This window comes from Cynocephalus volans, chromosome 17 (genome assembly GCF_027409185.1).
Source record: "Cynocephalus volans isolate mCynVol1 chromosome 17, mCynVol1.pri, whole genome shotgun sequence".
Classification (NCBI taxonomy): domain Eukaryota; kingdom Metazoa; phylum Chordata; class Mammalia; order Dermoptera; family Cynocephalidae; genus Cynocephalus; species Cynocephalus volans.
In genome coordinates, this window is record NC_084476.1 from 32,645,352 (window position 1) to 32,662,893 (window position 17,542).

The following is a 17,542-nucleotide window of genomic DNA, read 5'->3' on the forward strand; positions in this document are numbered from 1 at the left end:
ATTATGATCAAGATTTTTTTTTCTACTTCATCTCTCATTCTTCAAAATATGCAGAGGCATTTAGTTAAATGAAAGATTTCATGTTACAGGGCTGTGGGCATTAGTCTTATTATATCAATCAGGAAATATGTTTATCCAATCTGCAATAGTACAGTATTATTTATTCTGTGTAAAGCACAACTGTATTCGCAAATTCACATTTTTCTCTTAAATGTATCAAAAGGTTTATGATATTTTATTTGGGGCTAAGGGATTTATAGTTTTCAACAGACAGGCCCGTGACTCTCATAATAAAACTTGCATATTATTAGGCATACAAGATAAATAAATGTGATTTCAACCCTCATAATGCATGTCAGATGTTTACAGTGATACAGTAGCACTTTTACTTTATTGCCATTTTCAATGATCCATACTGTGGAATCATTTTATAGAAGAGTACACTACTTTAAAATGTTTCCAAGTTAGTAACCAAATTCTTTCCTTTGAATGGAAAGAAAATGTGCACCTATTTCTATGCTGTATTATTCAGTATAATGAATTAAGGTTTATGAAGTGATAAAAGTTTGATGATCAGGGAAACTTGGAAATAGTAGTATTGGGTATAGTCTTCAAGATAAGTAAAAAATGTGGACCTATGTTATGTCATGGTTACCATAGTATTCAAATAATATAATCAGAAAAACTTAGAAGCATTTGTATCAACTCTTTGTAGTAAAGATGTTACATAGCTTCAAGTCTGCATTTTTGGTTCCAGTATATAAATTTTCTCCAATACAGCATTAAGTCACGTATGAGTAGCCATACGAAGGCTGCTCACTCTAACCTCTGAAAGGAGTACGGGTTCTTTTCCTCCTGACCCATGACCTGCCCTGAGAAGGATGTTGTTTTGCAGCAGGTCACATAAAAATACCAGTAGCTCTGTTGAAGGACAAAGTGTCGTGATTATTTGTTGTTCTTTTGTTTGTGGGTTTGTTGTTGTTGTTGTTATTTAATGACATCTGTTACAATGCCATACCCAAGGTGAAATAGTACAAAATGTATGCTTACCCTTGATTCCACTGGGCTATGCAATATGATTGCCACTAGCTACATGTGACCATTGGAGCACTAAAATGAGGCTCCAAACTGAGATGGGCTGTTAGTTTTAAACACACACCCAATCTCTTGACTGAGTATAAATGGTTTAAAATATCTCAAAAATAATTTTCTATGCAGGTTAATTATTGATCCTATAATATTCTGGGTCAAATTAAAATGTTATTAATGACTTTTACCTGTTTCTATTTACTTTTGCAAATGTGGCTTCTAGAAAAATTAAAATGATATATGTGGCTCACATTATATTTCTCTTGCATATATATTTCTATAGCTTATTTACAAAGTATATTCTCTTTATATATTTCCCATTGGGACTTAGGGGTGAGGTAGGTGGCTGGTGAAGAATTTGACATCCTAATTCTGTATTCTCTCTCAATTTCTTTCATTTTTAAAACTTGGTTTACAGCATTTATGGGGTATCATTATAAAGAACTAAATATTTGAAATCTGCAAGATCTAGGAATAAAGTATGCTTTTTATGTATAGAATTAATGTTACAGGTCATATGCAGTTATGTGAATAGGCTATTTAAATTATTATAAGATATGGCCCAAGGATGTATTTCTTGACTGAGTGACTCATTTTTGTAGCAGATAAAAAGGACAAGCCCAGCATTAATCCTCATGGACTGCATCATGCATTTGTAGATTAACACATAAAATGTGTAAACAGGCTCTGAGAAATGTACATAAAAGGAAGAAGTATTGGAACTCAGAAATCTCCAGTAAAAACACCCTTAAAAGTGAAGATTCTGCTCTGTGTGGAATCATGAGAAGTGAATCTGACAATAACTGTGAATCGGGGAGAAGACTCAAAAATCATTGTCAACATTGGAAATTTCTATGGAACCAATTCCTTATTTTTGCTATTATTTTGTTGAATATGTTTTCAATGCCATTTCCTTTTTCCTCCCCTTCTAGAATACCCACGATTTGGATATTTGAGCACTTAAAGTTGTCTGTTATCTCTCTTAGATGTTCTTCATTTTTTTAATTAATTTTTCTTTCTTTTTTTTTTTTTTTTTTTTGTCTGCCTTTTTTAATTCAAACAGCCCATCTTCAAGGTCAGAAATTCTCTCTTTGACTTGTTCTAGCCTGCTGGTTAGACTTTCTGTTATGTTTTTTATTTCATTTAATGAGTCCTTCAGCTCCACAAGCTCTGCTGCATTCTTTTTCAGGTCATTGATTTCTTTCTACATTTCTTCTTTCAGGTCCTGTATACTTTTTCTTATTTCGTTGTGTTGTCTAACTGAATTTTCATGTATCTCATTTAGTTTCCTTAGAATTGTTGCTCGAAATTCCTCATCAGTCATTTCAAGGACTTCTTGTTCAATAGGATCTAGAGCTTGAGAGTTATTTTTTTCGCTTTTGTGGTGTCATACTTTCTTCATTTTTCATATTTCTGGTATCTTTCCTTTGGCTTTTAGTCTTTGTGGCAGGGGGTATCACAGTCCACTCATTCGACCCTGATGTCTGGCGTGGATCCTGCAGGGACTGCCAATTCTGGTTGGTGGGGACTGGCCCAGACTGGGGGTCTCACAGTGCCTGCCTGCTCCAGCATGGCCGGCTCAGGGGGTGTGGACCTGGTGGCTCTCAGGCCTCACTAGGTGGCAGGGACTGGCCTGGGCTGTGGGTCTCATGGTGAACAGCACCTGCCTGTTCTGGCACAGCTGTCTTGGGATGTGTGTGCCCAGCAGCTCTTGAGCCTCTCTGGGAGGTGGGGACTGGCCTGGGCTAGGCGTCCTGCAGCACCTGCCTGTTCCAGTGTGACTGCCAAATTGATATTTTTGATGTCACAAATTACATCTTTTTATGTCATGTATCCATTAACATGTTTTTATAATTATAGTGTTTTTGTATAGTTTTACCTTTTGATTTCTATACCAGAGTTAAAAAATAATTTATCTACCACGATTACAGTATCAATATTGAACTTGTTTATATATTTATCTGTATCAGACTTTATAATTTTATATACTTTGGTGTTGCTCTTAGTATCATTTAATTTTAGCTCACTTTAGTGTTTCTTGTAAGGCAGGTTTAGTGGTAATGAACTTCCTTAGCTTTAGTTTATCTGAAAAAACTTTTATTTCTCCTTTATTAATGTAGGGAAGCTTTGCTGGCTATAGTAGTATTCTTGATTGGCAGTTTTATTTATTTAATTAGTTAGTTATTTTCAGTACTTTGAATATATTATTCCAATCCATTCTGGCCTTCACAATTTCTGCTGAGTAATCTCCTGAAAGTCTTATGATGGTTCTGTTGTATGTGATAAATCATATCACTTGTTTATTTATTTTTAATTATTTTTACTTATACCTATTTATGGGGTGCAGAGTTGACTATCAGTTTTTGTGTACAGTATGTGATGATCAAATCAATATTATTAGCACATTCATCATTATAAACCATAAATTACTTTTCTTTTGCTGCTTTCAAAATTCTTTCTTTGTCTTTTATTTTTGTCAATTTAATTATAATGTGTCTCTACATTTATCCCAGTTAGGATTCATTGGTCTTCTTAAATCTCAATCTCCATTTTCTTCCTCAGATTTCAAAAGTTCTCAGTCATTATTTGCTCGAGCATTAAGTTTTCTGCCTCTTTTACTCTTTTCTTCCTGAGACTCCATAATGCATATAGTGGTCCCATAATACATATGCCTGATGTTGTCCCATAAGTACCTTAGGCTTATCTCTTTTTCATTCTCTCTCTCTCTCTTTTTTTTTTTTTCTCCTCTTTCATGCTATATCTTCTCCAAGATTTCTGGTTCTTTCTTCTGCTTGATCAAGTCTGCTGTTGAATCACTCCGGTGAATTTTTTATTTCAGTTGTTGGATTCTTCAGCTCCAAAATTTCTGTTTGGTTCTTTTTAGTATTTTCTTTATGTTGATGTTCTCATTTTGATCAAGCACCATTTTTCTGATCTTGCTGAGCATCTTTATAGTGTTTCTTTGGAAATTTTTTTCAGGTAATTTATATACCTGTTTCTTTAAGGTTGGTTTCTGGAGATTTATTTTGTTTATGTGGATGCATCATGTTTCTGTTTCTTCATGTGACTTGTTACTTTTTGCTGGGATCTATGCATTTAAAAAAGCAGCCACCTCTCCCAGTCTTTTTGGATATGCTTTGCACAGGAAAAGAACTTTACCAATTGGCCCTGTTAGAGATTCTGAGGGTCTCTCAAGCCGTGTCTGGGATATGTCTTCTCTGGACTTGTGCTCTGAGACAGGCAAGACTGAAACCAATCTTTCAGCCAGCTCTCTGAGATGCTGAAATATTGGATACACACTTCATTCTCTTCTTTTCTTCTTAAGGGAAAAAATGCCAAGCTATAACAGCCTCTGTCTTCTCTATTGTGGGTTCTCTTGAGCAGTACCAAGCCATCCATATCTTTTTTGTTGTTGTTGTTCCCAGCAGTCTTTAGACATCTAGAGTATGCCAGATCCTGTAAATACTCCAAGTCAGTCAAGACAGAAACCAGTTCAGTGGGCAGCCTTCTGAAAAGCTGTGTAGTTGGATGCCTGCTCCAACTATTCCTCTCCCCATTAAGAAGCCAGGAATTGTGGATTTTTTCAACTCATTTCATGCTGAGCCAGAGGGAAGGGAAAAGCTGAGTATTTTGTTCTCAGTGACTTCCAATCTGATGCTCTTTCCTGTCCGTGCTTAGATTCAGGTGAGACACAAGTCAGTTCCTTGGGTAGCTCTCCAAAATGTCCAAATGTTAGAAATGTGTTCCAGTCTTCTCTTTCCTTCCCCAGGGAGATTTTGGAAGGTAAGAATGTCCTCCATGTCAATGACATTACACTGAGCTATGGGAAGGGAATTAAGCAAATAAGGGACATGAATTTTTCTACTAGCTTAGATGCAGCTAGTTTTGCATTTGTCTGGGGTGCAGGAGCTCCTTAAATCCTAGAATCTAGTTTCAAAATCTCTCACAAAGGAAAATTGCTCCATGTATTGTTAATCCACATCTCCCTGGAGGAAGGAAGGTCTGGGATTTCCTATTTTGTCATCTTGCTGACTTCACCCTTGGAACTCTTCACACAATTAGTAGGAGTTTAAAAGCGTATAGCTGATTAAAAGGGGGGAAAAAAGGCTGACAGTGTTTACTAATCATGAACACTTGTGAAACCTGTGATCCAGCAACTTTATTCTTATGGACATACCCAAAATAAATATGTATATATGCATAAATATTGACTGTAGGAGCATAATTTATAAGTGCCTCAGATTGAAAACAGTCCATAAACAACAGAATGTATACATACATTCAGGAATTGTCATACAACAGAATGCTCTGGATTGGTATGCACTATAAAATGGATTTATTTCACAGACAGTGTTGGATACAAATAAGTCCAATATTTTATGAATCATTAATATAAAAGAGAAATACAGGAGAAATGAGTCTTTGATAACAGAAATCAGAACATTGCTTTTCTTTGGAGGGGGATGAAATTGACTAGGAGGAAAACAAAGAGGGCTCTGGTGCTGGTGGTGCTTTATTTCTTGATCTAGGTAGTCATTTCACTGGTGTATTCCCTTCGTAGATATTCATCAAATAAATACTTGGGATTCGTGCATTATTTTGTATATACATAACATTTAAATAAAATAAATTTTATAATTAAAAAATTAAAATTATAGGAATAGAGAAACAGTATTAAAAGTTTGCTAATAATCAAATTTGAAATTCTGAAGTATTGAACCACAACTAAATAATCATTGAAATTATTTTATAGAAAATGCTATGGACTAAATGTTTGTCTTCCCCACTCCCCACCTTCAATTCAGACGTTGAAATCCTACCCCCAATGTGACAGTATCAGGAAGTGGGGCTTTGGGAGGTAATTAGGTCATGGGGTTGAAGCCCTCATGAATAAAATTAATGCCCTTATAAGAAAAGACAGGAGAGAGCTAGCTTGTTTCCTCTTTCCACTGTCTGTCATTTGAAAATATAATGAGAAGATGACCATCTGTAAACTAAGAAGAGGCCCTTTACCAAGAACTCAACCACACTTGTACCCTGATCTTGGACTTCCAGCCACCAGAACTGTGAGAAATAAATGTTCGTTTTTTAAGCCACCCAGTCTCTAGTATTTTTGTTACAGCAGCCTGAACTGACTAAGACAGCAGGTACTTGCTTAATTTATATATATTCTTACTTAAGCAACATCTGAAAATGTTATAAAACTGAAAAATCACAGAAGGCGAGATGTAACAAGGTGTTAATGCTAATGCATTCATCTGAAGTAACAAGCTATCAATCAATACTGTTTAAAATTAAAAAATTTAACACAGGAAAAGCAAAACACATTTTTAAAAAAACTCCAATAGCTGAAGATGTTTGTAGTGAATATTTTTTACCCCAGAGGAATTTTTTTGTTAATATTCCCAATTGTGAAAAGAAACATTTATTTGAAATGGAGCAAATTCCCCTATTTCAACTGAGTGTTATATTCATTTATAAAATTCAATTATTCTTAAGAATACTTTTTTAATATCAATAATAACATGTACAATTATAGTTCCTATTTTTTTCAAAAAAGTAACGTCTGTTTACTGTTCTACCTGTATGTAATGATAAAGAGATCTTAGCTAATATTCCTTTATTGATATTTTCTCATTTTTTAAAAATATGGATACACATATGTATGCACGTATATGTACACACATGCAACACATATGAGGGTACTTCAAAAAGTTTGTGGAAAAATGGAATTGAAAGGTAATACAAATCTTTCCAAGAACTTTTTGAAGTACCCTCACCTATTCATATGTGTATTTATTTATATGAATTAGGCATAAATTTAATAATTTCAACAAGGTCATTTGGTAGACTTTTGTTAGAATAGTCTGTATATTTAATTTTAAATTCGTTTTAGATAATTGGGTAGAATATGCTGTAAATACATTTCTGAATGTTGAGAAAAAACAACTCTATAATACATCAGATTATAGAGAATACTCATAACTACTGGTATTCAACATAAAAATCCTTTTTATAATTCATTATAATATTCTTTTATACAGAACATCTTCTCACCTAGGTCCTTAATACTTTTTCTGAAATCAAAGTCAATACTTTGTAAGCTCTCACACAGGGTATCAGAGTCTTTCCATGTTGTGCTTTCTTAATGTTATTCCTCTATTAATTGTGCATGTGCTGAATTTCAAGTCTTTCTTCACAACTCTGCTCAAATAAAAGCTACTCTCTGAAGCTTTTCTAATTCCATCAGATGAATTAATTTTCTCCTTTTTACTCCCAAAAGTCTTTGGACTTACCTCTTTGACTGTAATGAGATGTGTGCAGTGTCTAGCAAATAAGCCTTCAACAATGGTAATTACCTTTTGTACTCTCTGCTATGGTAGTTGTTTCCCATTTCTACATTTTTAAGTGATCTTTCTCCCCTGTTCCACTGTGACCTCTTACTGCCAGTCTTTTTATTTTCAGTGCTTATCTTAGCACCTAACACACAAATGATTATTCAATAAATCTTTGCTCAAAAAAATAAAGAAATTAATGATGCATTTACAGAGTGATGAAAGAAGACATATACAAAAAAAATGGATCACCTATATTAAGTGACTCTCCACTTTTCAAAGAAATATGATGGAGAAAAATAGTTTAAAGATGAGAGTTTTATAAGGATGTGAGTAATAATGCATTGGGAAGAATGCTTACACAAGAAAAGAAAATTAATTTTACATTCTTTAAGAATATGGGGTAAAACAATCTGCTGTGTTATTTCAACTCAATTTACTTCAATAAAATTTAATTGATTGCCCATGATATATATTAGTATTGTGTTATTTTCAAAGTTGAATAATACATATGTCTAAAATTTCTCCTAGTTAGGGAGATAAGACACATAAATATAGAAAGCAAAAATTAAAAAGAAAGAAAAAAAAAACAAAGTACATTATTAGTACCATTCTCTTCTTATTGGAACACAAGTTGATCAGGGAATGCAAAGAAATTTGGGCATAGATATTTCCTTTAACATTTTGCTTTAGCTTTTGCCAGTTTCTTAAGGGAAGTGAGATTAAAGAGATTATACTATGCATTTGTGTACAAACATATATATTTGTTATGTATATTTGTATATGTATGCATGCCTATGAATATATGTATCTATAACTTTCTAGATATTCAAGATAATGTTGATAAACACTGTGGATATGGATGCAGATTTTTTTTCAAAATAGTATTTTTAGCAAATTGCATACATTTTACCTATCGTATACTATTATTTTATTTATTGTATATAATTTTCCATAAATTATGTGGATTTGGTATCCCAGCTACATATTGTGTGTGTTGCTTCAATAAAGTGAAATAATCCTTTCAAATATTGCTATCTTGATTATAGGACCCAAGTTGGACTTAAATGACACCCTGCTGTCAGGATCTCGGTATCCAGAAAAGGCAGAGGTAAATACTCTCTTTTCCTCTCTGAGAGGGCCATGTTATTCCCATGATGGGGACAGACAGTTTAACTAGGAAGCCAGGCTCACAACAAGGTGTCAAATTGGGTCTGTGTGAAGGTTAATTCTAGGTGTCTACTTGGTTAGATGAAGGAATGCAGAGAAACCTGGTAAAGCTATCTTTTTAGGTGTGTCCACGAATGTGTTTCCAGCAGAGATTAGTCTGAGAGTCTGAGTGGCCTGGGTGGGAAAGACCCACCCTCAGTGTGGGTGGGAACCATCCAATCCGCTGGGGGTTCAGAGAGAATAAAAGACAGAAGAAAGAAGTGAAGCTCTCCCTCTCGATCCGCTGGAGCTGGGATACACTCTTCTCTCCTGTCTGTGGACATCAGAGCTCAAGAGTCTTCAGCTTTTGGGTTCCAGAACTTGCACCAAGGACACCATCAGCTTCCCTGGTTTTGAGGCCCTTGGACCTGGACAGAGCCATGCTACCTGCATCCAGTTTATAGACAGCCTATCGTGGGACTTTTCTTCATAGTCACATGAGCTAATCTCCCTAATAAATCCCTCTCATATAATTATAATGTATCCTATTGATTCTGTTTCTCTAGAGAACCCTGACTAATACAGTCTGTTTCTTAAAAATTTAGGCCCTGGGAAAACAACTTTTTCTAATTTCCTTCTGCTGCAAATAAAAATAACATACCCATTTGTTTGAACAAAGAATATCTGCTTAGGTAAGAAATAAACAATACTTCCTCCACCCCAGATAGTTCCATCAAGAATGAGTAGGGCCCCTCACACAGGAATTCGTCAGAGCGTCAACCCTCTGATCAGAGGAACTCATTCTTCAACCATCTGATCAGGGCAACTGACGTGGTGCCTCTTGTGTGACTGCTTGGACATCTGCCCAAAGGATCAGGTACATTAATCCATCCAAACGTTATTCACTTGACCCTTCTATGCAGGTATTTTATTCACGAACAAGAAGCAGATACATTTTCTGCTGGGTCTTGAATAACAGATCAAATCACTAGAGATAAAATAACCATATATTTTAACTTTCCCCAAAAAGTTCTGGTATATGCCTATCAACTTATGTAATTATTAATAACATCCATTTTTATTCTCCAAAGTATCTCAGTTTGAGCAATAATTTATATGGTCACTGTATTTATAGACTTACTGGCTTCTTCAGCACTTCTGAAATATGTTTTAAAAGGTGAGAGAGGCCTCAGTATGTCACTACTTAACTAATTCAGAGGCATCCTTTCTAGTCTAATTCCAAAAGTTCCTATTCCAAATATTTCTACACATTGTTATCAAACTAGTATTCCCAAATCAAAATCTGATCATGCCACTCTCCTGCTTATAAAGTTTAAAAGGCTCCACAGAAACTACAAGATAAAAGTCCAATTCTGTTCTTGCATACGAGGATGCAAATAATCCGACAGCATCCAAATGCTTCCTGCCCCCTTCCTAATACTTTCTCACACTAACACTGTACTTCAGACGTGGTAGATACCTTGAGACTTTTCAAAAATATCTGTGTCTTTTCTCCATGCTTCTGTGTTTTTTTCTCTTGCTGACACTTCTGTCTGGAATTGCCTTCAGTCTTCATTTGTCTTTGTCATTTTCATCCTTTAAAATTTAGTTCCAAGATCACCTTTTTTATGTCCTGAGTCCAACATCCCCTGCTGTTTAATGTAGTGGCACCATGAACATACTTCTAAGTCTAGTACTTGTGATAGATATGACAAAATTTCAAATATTTACTTGTTTTTCATTCTAAACTGAGTAACTTGAAGAACTATATATGATTTGTTAATGACTTTTCCAGAATTCACCATAATGTTTGACATATCACATGCTTAATAAAGAATTCCAAAAATAAATAATTCCTTTTCTCTATTCCATATTATTAATCACAATAAATTAACAAGGACAAACATACAAATAGTATCTGTGCATGTATATAACCAGGGATCTGTTTCTGTTTCAGTGGCTTTACTTAAAAAACAAACCAAATCAACAAAATAAAACAAAACAAAGAAATACACTAAGCAAAATTGTTCAGATTATTTTTGCTGCTTTTTCTGATGATGGTAATTTCTAGTCTATTATTACCTTTGCAGTTTATCAATTCATCAAGTCTATCTCTTAAATGATTTTGATGGTAACTATGGACAAATAAGCTATCTTCATAATGTTTGAAACAAATGGATTTTTCCTTTAATATCCACTATGTAATCAAAGAATGAAGAATAAACCATTATTCACAAAAATTGTAAATACTTCAACTATCCTTGAAGTTAATTCTCCAGGAGAGGATATTAACAGTTTGAAAATGAGCAAAGAATATCAATAAGAAACTCAGAAAATAACTGTTAAGTTCATAAAATACATATAAAACTATAAATATCTTCACTGATTATTACAGAAAAGTAAGTTATTAGAATTTAAAATAGGTGCCATTTTCTGACTATTAAATTTCTACAAAATTAAAGTTCAGTGGTGATAGTATACTGTCAAGTATGTAGAAAAACTGATGTAGTGTACTGGTGGCAGGAAACCTCTTTTGAAAATATTGGGAAAATGTACTTCAAAAGACATGAAAGTTTTTAGTTTTTTCTTAATAATTCTACCTTTGAAAATATATCGTTAAAATGCAATACCGAATGAAGTTTAAAGTATAAATAAATATGCTCTTTGGAGTGTTACTTATAAAGTCTACTGAGTCCAAATATCCCTATACTAGGCTATTAGTTGTAGAAAATCAATTCTACAGAACGTAACAAAGACATTGCACTGATAATTAGGACTATTTTAAGTTGGTTTTGGGGTAAGAAAAGTTAGAAATATATTACTAATAATTTAGGCATGTGTTTTATAGAAAATATATGGATTAGTTTTCTATTGCTGCTGTAATGAATTATCACAAACTTAGTGACTAAGACAAATTTATTGTATTGCAGTTCTGGAGGTCCAAAGTCCAAGATGGGTCTCAGTGGGCTAAAATCAAGATGCTGGCAGGGGCTGTGTTTCTTTCTGGAGGCTCTAGAGAAGAATCCACTTTTTTGTGTTTTCCAGCTTCTAGAGGCTCTTAACATGCTTTGACTTACGTTCCCTTTCACCTTTAAAGCCAGTATTCGCACACAGGTTGAGGTATGTACACAGGGCATCTCTGTAACCTTCACTTTTCTGCCTCTCTCTTTCACATTAAAAGGCAACTTATAATTACAGTAAGTCCATCTGGATAATCCAAGATAGTCTCTTTGTTTTAAGGTCAACTAATCAGCAATCTGATTCCATCTGAGCAAAATCAGTAAATAAAGAAAAAAATAAAAAACAATTATAAGCTGCAATATGCTATGAAGAAAACCAATTTCTGCTCAAATTTTCTAAAGTAATATATATGTAGATTGCTTTATATATGTAAAGGGATTGAAAGCATACAAAAACTGTGCCTTAATTAGTGTTGTTAAAAACACCATTTGCAACAACGTGGATGAGCCTGGAGAAACTTAGGTTGAGTGAAATAAGCAAAGCACAGAGGGATAAATACCGCATGTCCTCACTCATATGTGGGAGCTAAGAGAGAAAGAAGGAAGGAAAGAAAGACCACAGTAGTGTGTTGGACTTGCAGAGGGAGAGAACATATGGGCTACATTCTATGGGCTACAAAGTGGAAGGGAAGAGCGGGGGAGGGGAGGGAGAGAGATTGGGGATAATTGGGCGGGGGACATGTGGTACAAATGCAATTTGTGGTAATGGGTATACAGCCAGTATGAATCTGGCCCCCACATCACAGACACGAGGGGTGACAATCAGCTTTGTATCTCATGAATATTCATAACCAATAAAAAAATTAATTAAAAAGGAAAAGACAATCATTTTTGAGAAGGCAATAGTTGGGGTGAGACCTGAAGGAAGAGCAAGAGCCGGCCAGGCTAGAGAGATTAAAAATACCCTGTAAGCACAAGGAACAAGGGAATAGAATGTGCAATGGCTTGATGTGGGAGAGTGCATGATGGCCCAAGAATCTACTGGTGTGTAGTTTGGCAGGAGTGTAGCCGCCCTACCCCCAATTGATCACTAATGTCTGTGACTCAAGTCGTAGTTCATGAGTACAGTCTTAACCTTTGTAATTGTCCAGGGCCAAAGAGCCCGGTCATAGCCTGCCCAGGGTCATGAAGCCCTGCCAATAGCCCTCTGGCACTAAAGATATAAATGCTGTGACCTTTCCACCCTTTACTCCTTTTTACTGTTTGCACAGCCCTAGGCGTAGATCACAGCTGCTTTGCTTTACATAGCTGAGAAATGTTCCATTTCCCGGAACAATTTGCCCTGTGGTTTTTCCCAGAAAACATCTGCATACTTCCTTATCTGCTGATTCCCTCCTGCTGGTTATATAAGCTGTGACCTTCTGGCTAATAAAGGAGACTTGATCAGAATACCGTCTTGTCTCCATTTCTCACGTCTCTTGTCCCATCCAATTCCCACTCCCCCCTCCAGGGTCTGCATTGAATATCCCGCAGGTCGGGACCGTAATGGTTAATTTTATGTGTCAACTTTATTGGACATGGCATGCTGCCATTAAACATCATTTCTGGGTGTGTTTGCGAGGGAAGGGGGTGTTTCTGAATGAAATTAGCATTTGTATCTGTGGACTCAGTAAAGTGGTTTGCCCTCTCCAATCTATAGAGGGCCTGAATAGAACAAAAGGCAGAGGAAGAAGGAATTCCCTGTTTTGCTTCATGCTCTCCTGCTTGAGCTGGGGCATTTCATCTTATCTTTTCCTGCCCTTGGATTTGGACTGAATGACACTTTCATCTTTCTGGGTCTCCAGCTTGCAGACAGTAGATTGTGGAACTTCTCAGGCTCCATAATCATGTGAGCCGATTACTCATAATAAATAAATGTCCTACTGGTTCTTTTTCTTTGGAAAACTGACTAATACAACCTTCTTATGACATTTCAATAGTTCAGCTGTCAAAGACTCTTTATGGAGGCTTTTATCTTATCTATTTTTATATATGCCCTAGCACATTATTTTCATGCTGTGGTAATTGGTCCTTTAGTAGGTCATAAAATCAATTTAATTTGTTGCAGATTATCATGCTTTTAATAAAATAGAATAGAATATATTAGAATATATTGTAAGCACAATCACTGTTTCTTAAAATTTCTGTTGGGTGGATATGTGTGAATGTGTATGTATGTATCTTTTCACTGGATTATGATGTAAAATGATTTTCATTTTTGACAACTGTCAAAAGAGTTTAAGAGCCATTGCTTCAGCATCAATGTATGAACAGTGGTAGTTATTCAGAGAGGAACCTGAACTGCATCATATTGGCCTCCATGGAATTGACTGGCTTAGCCTTATCTGCACTTAAGGGGTGCATTTATTAGCAACCTAATAGATACTATCACTATGTTTAAGATAAAAACATTACCCTTTTCATCACACAATAATGTACTGTCTTTATATTGCAGTCTGAGAAAGAAATTTTTGTCTGGTGTCTGTAAAAAGGATAATTACTATATTTCTGAGTAATTGACCTTATGGTCACTGAAATCTTCATTTTTGTCCCATGGAGTTTTTAGAAATCTTAGGACCAAATATAGGGTAAATCGTACCACATATATAAGATTTCATAGTATTTTGTCTTCTAAATTTATGTATAGGATCCCTTTAATTTTCTCTTTTCACTGTATTTTTGTCTGAGTTTGCTTACCGATTTAAAAATTATTTTATCTTGCCATATTTTAATTTTACAAGCTTTTTAATGTAGTTTTTTACATAATGGAAACCAAATGCATAAAGATACATGTTAAAGAAGAAAAATACCTGCTTTCAATGTTTTTCTTAATCTACCAGGGTACACAGGAGAGGAGGAAAGGTTTTTTAACAGAGCAAAATGTCTTCAAGTTGCAAACATTTAAAAATGAACTATATAACAAGGTTTACATAAGTAGCTTATATTCTAATTGAGTTAAAATATATTTATTATTCATTTGTTATTTGAGAAAATAAATGACTTGCCCAAGATATAACTAGTAAATAAATGAAACTAAACTTAAGGCAAGCTATTTTTATTCCAGTTATATTGGTTTGTTGCTGTCCCTCAATGTGTGTATGTATGTATGTATGTGTGTGTAGATACTACTAAACTACTAAATACTACTCTAATTGACTTATTAGGAAAATATTGTGTGTGTGTGTGTGTGTGTATAATCTATATGTGTCCATAAATACTCACATATATACTTTTATCAAGCATTATTGAACAGACATTTATTTTTTTCTCCTGAAATTAAAAATTGCATTTAAAATGTTGGTGTAACCTTCTACCAACAAAATATATACATCTTCTTAAGTCTTTCTGACTAATCTCTTGCTTTAATATCAAGCAAAGGAGTTGCTGGCTTATTCCTTTTTTTCCAGTGCTTCTAGCAAACCATAGATCTAACAATGCCATTCTACTACTTATTAGAAGTCTTTAATATCTCATGACACTCTGACTTTATGGTACCTGCCTATTGCGTTACAGTTTCTCTTATTGCATGACTGAGTGATACAAATAGTTATATATCTCTTATGATCACTATAATGGACATTTTCATGATCATTGTATGTGATGCATTGAAACACATATAATGGAGTTAAATTCTGTGCCAAGCATAAGTTGATGCACTGAAATGTGTTGTCATATCTCTTTCTTTGTGACAGTTTTATGTCCTTAGACAATTTTTACACTGCATATGCATATTTTATTCTAAATTACTTCAATTACATTTTGCATAGAGGGTGATTATAAATTACTGATAAAAAATTAAGTCATTAGAGTTTCATTTCAATATATAATATGGCCTACTAATAGAACTTTCTGAATGAAAAAATGCATGACACGGGGAAAGAAGAGTTCCTGCTCAGAAACTTCTCAAGCACGGACTTGGTTTGCCAGGATTGCTAAGTTTTTAATCAGGTAGAGTTAGAGCGCTGAAGTAGGATTGAGTGTTACTGATTCATGAATTGACACAGAGGTAAGACTAATTTTTTGACAAAATCTTGTCTCTAAGAGAATTTTGTGACTTTATTTGCAGAGTTTCCTAGATTATTTTTTCATAAAATAATTGAAAGTAAATAACCGTTAGGTTTTAAGAGTGAACATTGCAAATGCTGGTCTTCAAAAGGGAGAAACCAAGTAACCAATAAAAGTTGTCTGGCTTAAATCAGGTAAGGAAGCTGTGCAAAAAATAAATTTTGCCAGGTAGTTCCTGTCAAGTATTCTAGAAGGCCCTGTGATCCATGAAAATCACTTATTTACTTTGCGTATCTCTAATTGAACTTAAGGAATTCTTGTATTTAGTTAGCTTAGAGGAGGTTTTTCAGGATATAAAGCATTGATAGTTTAAGGGCTGCATATTTCTTATGTTTATGTATACCACTATCTACTGTCATTTTTGTGCTGGCATTTAGCCTTAAATGGAATTTACCACCTGCTTAGGGCTGCATTCCCAAGCAACAGAACTCTGGGAAGACCTGGGCCCACCCAGCTAGAGACGTCTACAGGCCTCACTGTTCATTCAATTTACTGAGGGAATTCTTGTTAGTATATTTTCCTCTGCTGACTAATATGCTTAAATTCAGCAGATTGCCAAGTCTGATCTAAGGTCATGAGACAATTACATCTACAATATCTAAGAGATAAGTACTAGCATTTAAGAAATAATGAATTGCACTAAAAAATCACATGGGGTTCCATTTTCTCCAATATCAACTACAATGAAATGCTAATATAAATATAGTTTCTTCACATAAAGAATAATAAATAGAAAGAATCTTGCAAAAATTATAGGGAAAGATGGCTTATTGGTTTTGAAGTTTTAGAAGTTTTTTTTGTTTTTGTTTTTGTTTTTTAATAATTGCTTATACATTTGAAACTTTCAGTTCTGGTTGTGAGACCAAGAGCCTTGGAAAGTCTCTAGTAGGTTTAAGTCAAATTTTCTCTTCTCCACCATTGATCTTATTTTCTAAATGGAGTAGGTAGTGTCAGCTCTGTTTTATTCACCATGATTTGAAATCTAGAAAATTCTTCAAAAGTCATAAAGTAGCCATACACTACACATTTGGGGGTAAGTTTTGAGGTGGGTTGGGGAGTATATACTATATCAATAATGCCTAGCATCCTAACATCTAAATAACACAACCCCGAGAGACTTCTCAGTTAAAAATATTTTAATCTGCAATAGAAAACTTACGTATAACCAATAAACATATCAGAAAGAAAAACTAAGCACTATCAGAATAAAATCTACCAGGCTGCTCTGCTACATTTTAATGTTAGCTTGGCCTCACCCTTTTACTGCAGTATTGACTTATTGGCATGCCTAAAAAAGAGAACTCATTCACAACCATCAAAGTCCTCGGTCATTTAAATATGGAAATGATCAAAAACCACTTGCAAGTTGCCAAATAGAAAGGTACTCAGAAATTATTAGTTCTCTTACCTTTAAAAGAATGAATTTACTTTACTTATATCAATCAACTCTTTGCTCAAAGCAAGTAGTTTAGGGCTGGATATTGGCCATGTTACAATGGTGAACTTTTAACCCATAAACCTTGATATTGAAACAGGTTATCAAGAAAAATTAAATATATGTGAAACTTTCTGTTACCATAAGATTGTGGTTTATTTTGTAACACAAGTTTTTTTGAAGGAGTTCCACCTTGTCCAAGTTTCCTATGGAAACTTTCTGTTACCATAAGATTGTGGTTTATTTTGTAACACAATTTTTTTTGAAGGAGTTCTACCCTGTCAAAAAAAAAAAAATTGTTAACTTTATTTCCTTAATAGATTACAGAATTAAGTTAAAAAAAATCTGAAAAATACGAAACAGAGAACACTCAAGAGACAGGAAATTTATTGATACTTCCAGGCTGGCTCAGAGATGGCTTTAGCTGTCCCTTGCAAAATTTCAGTGCCACATCTGCTTTTTAGGAACTA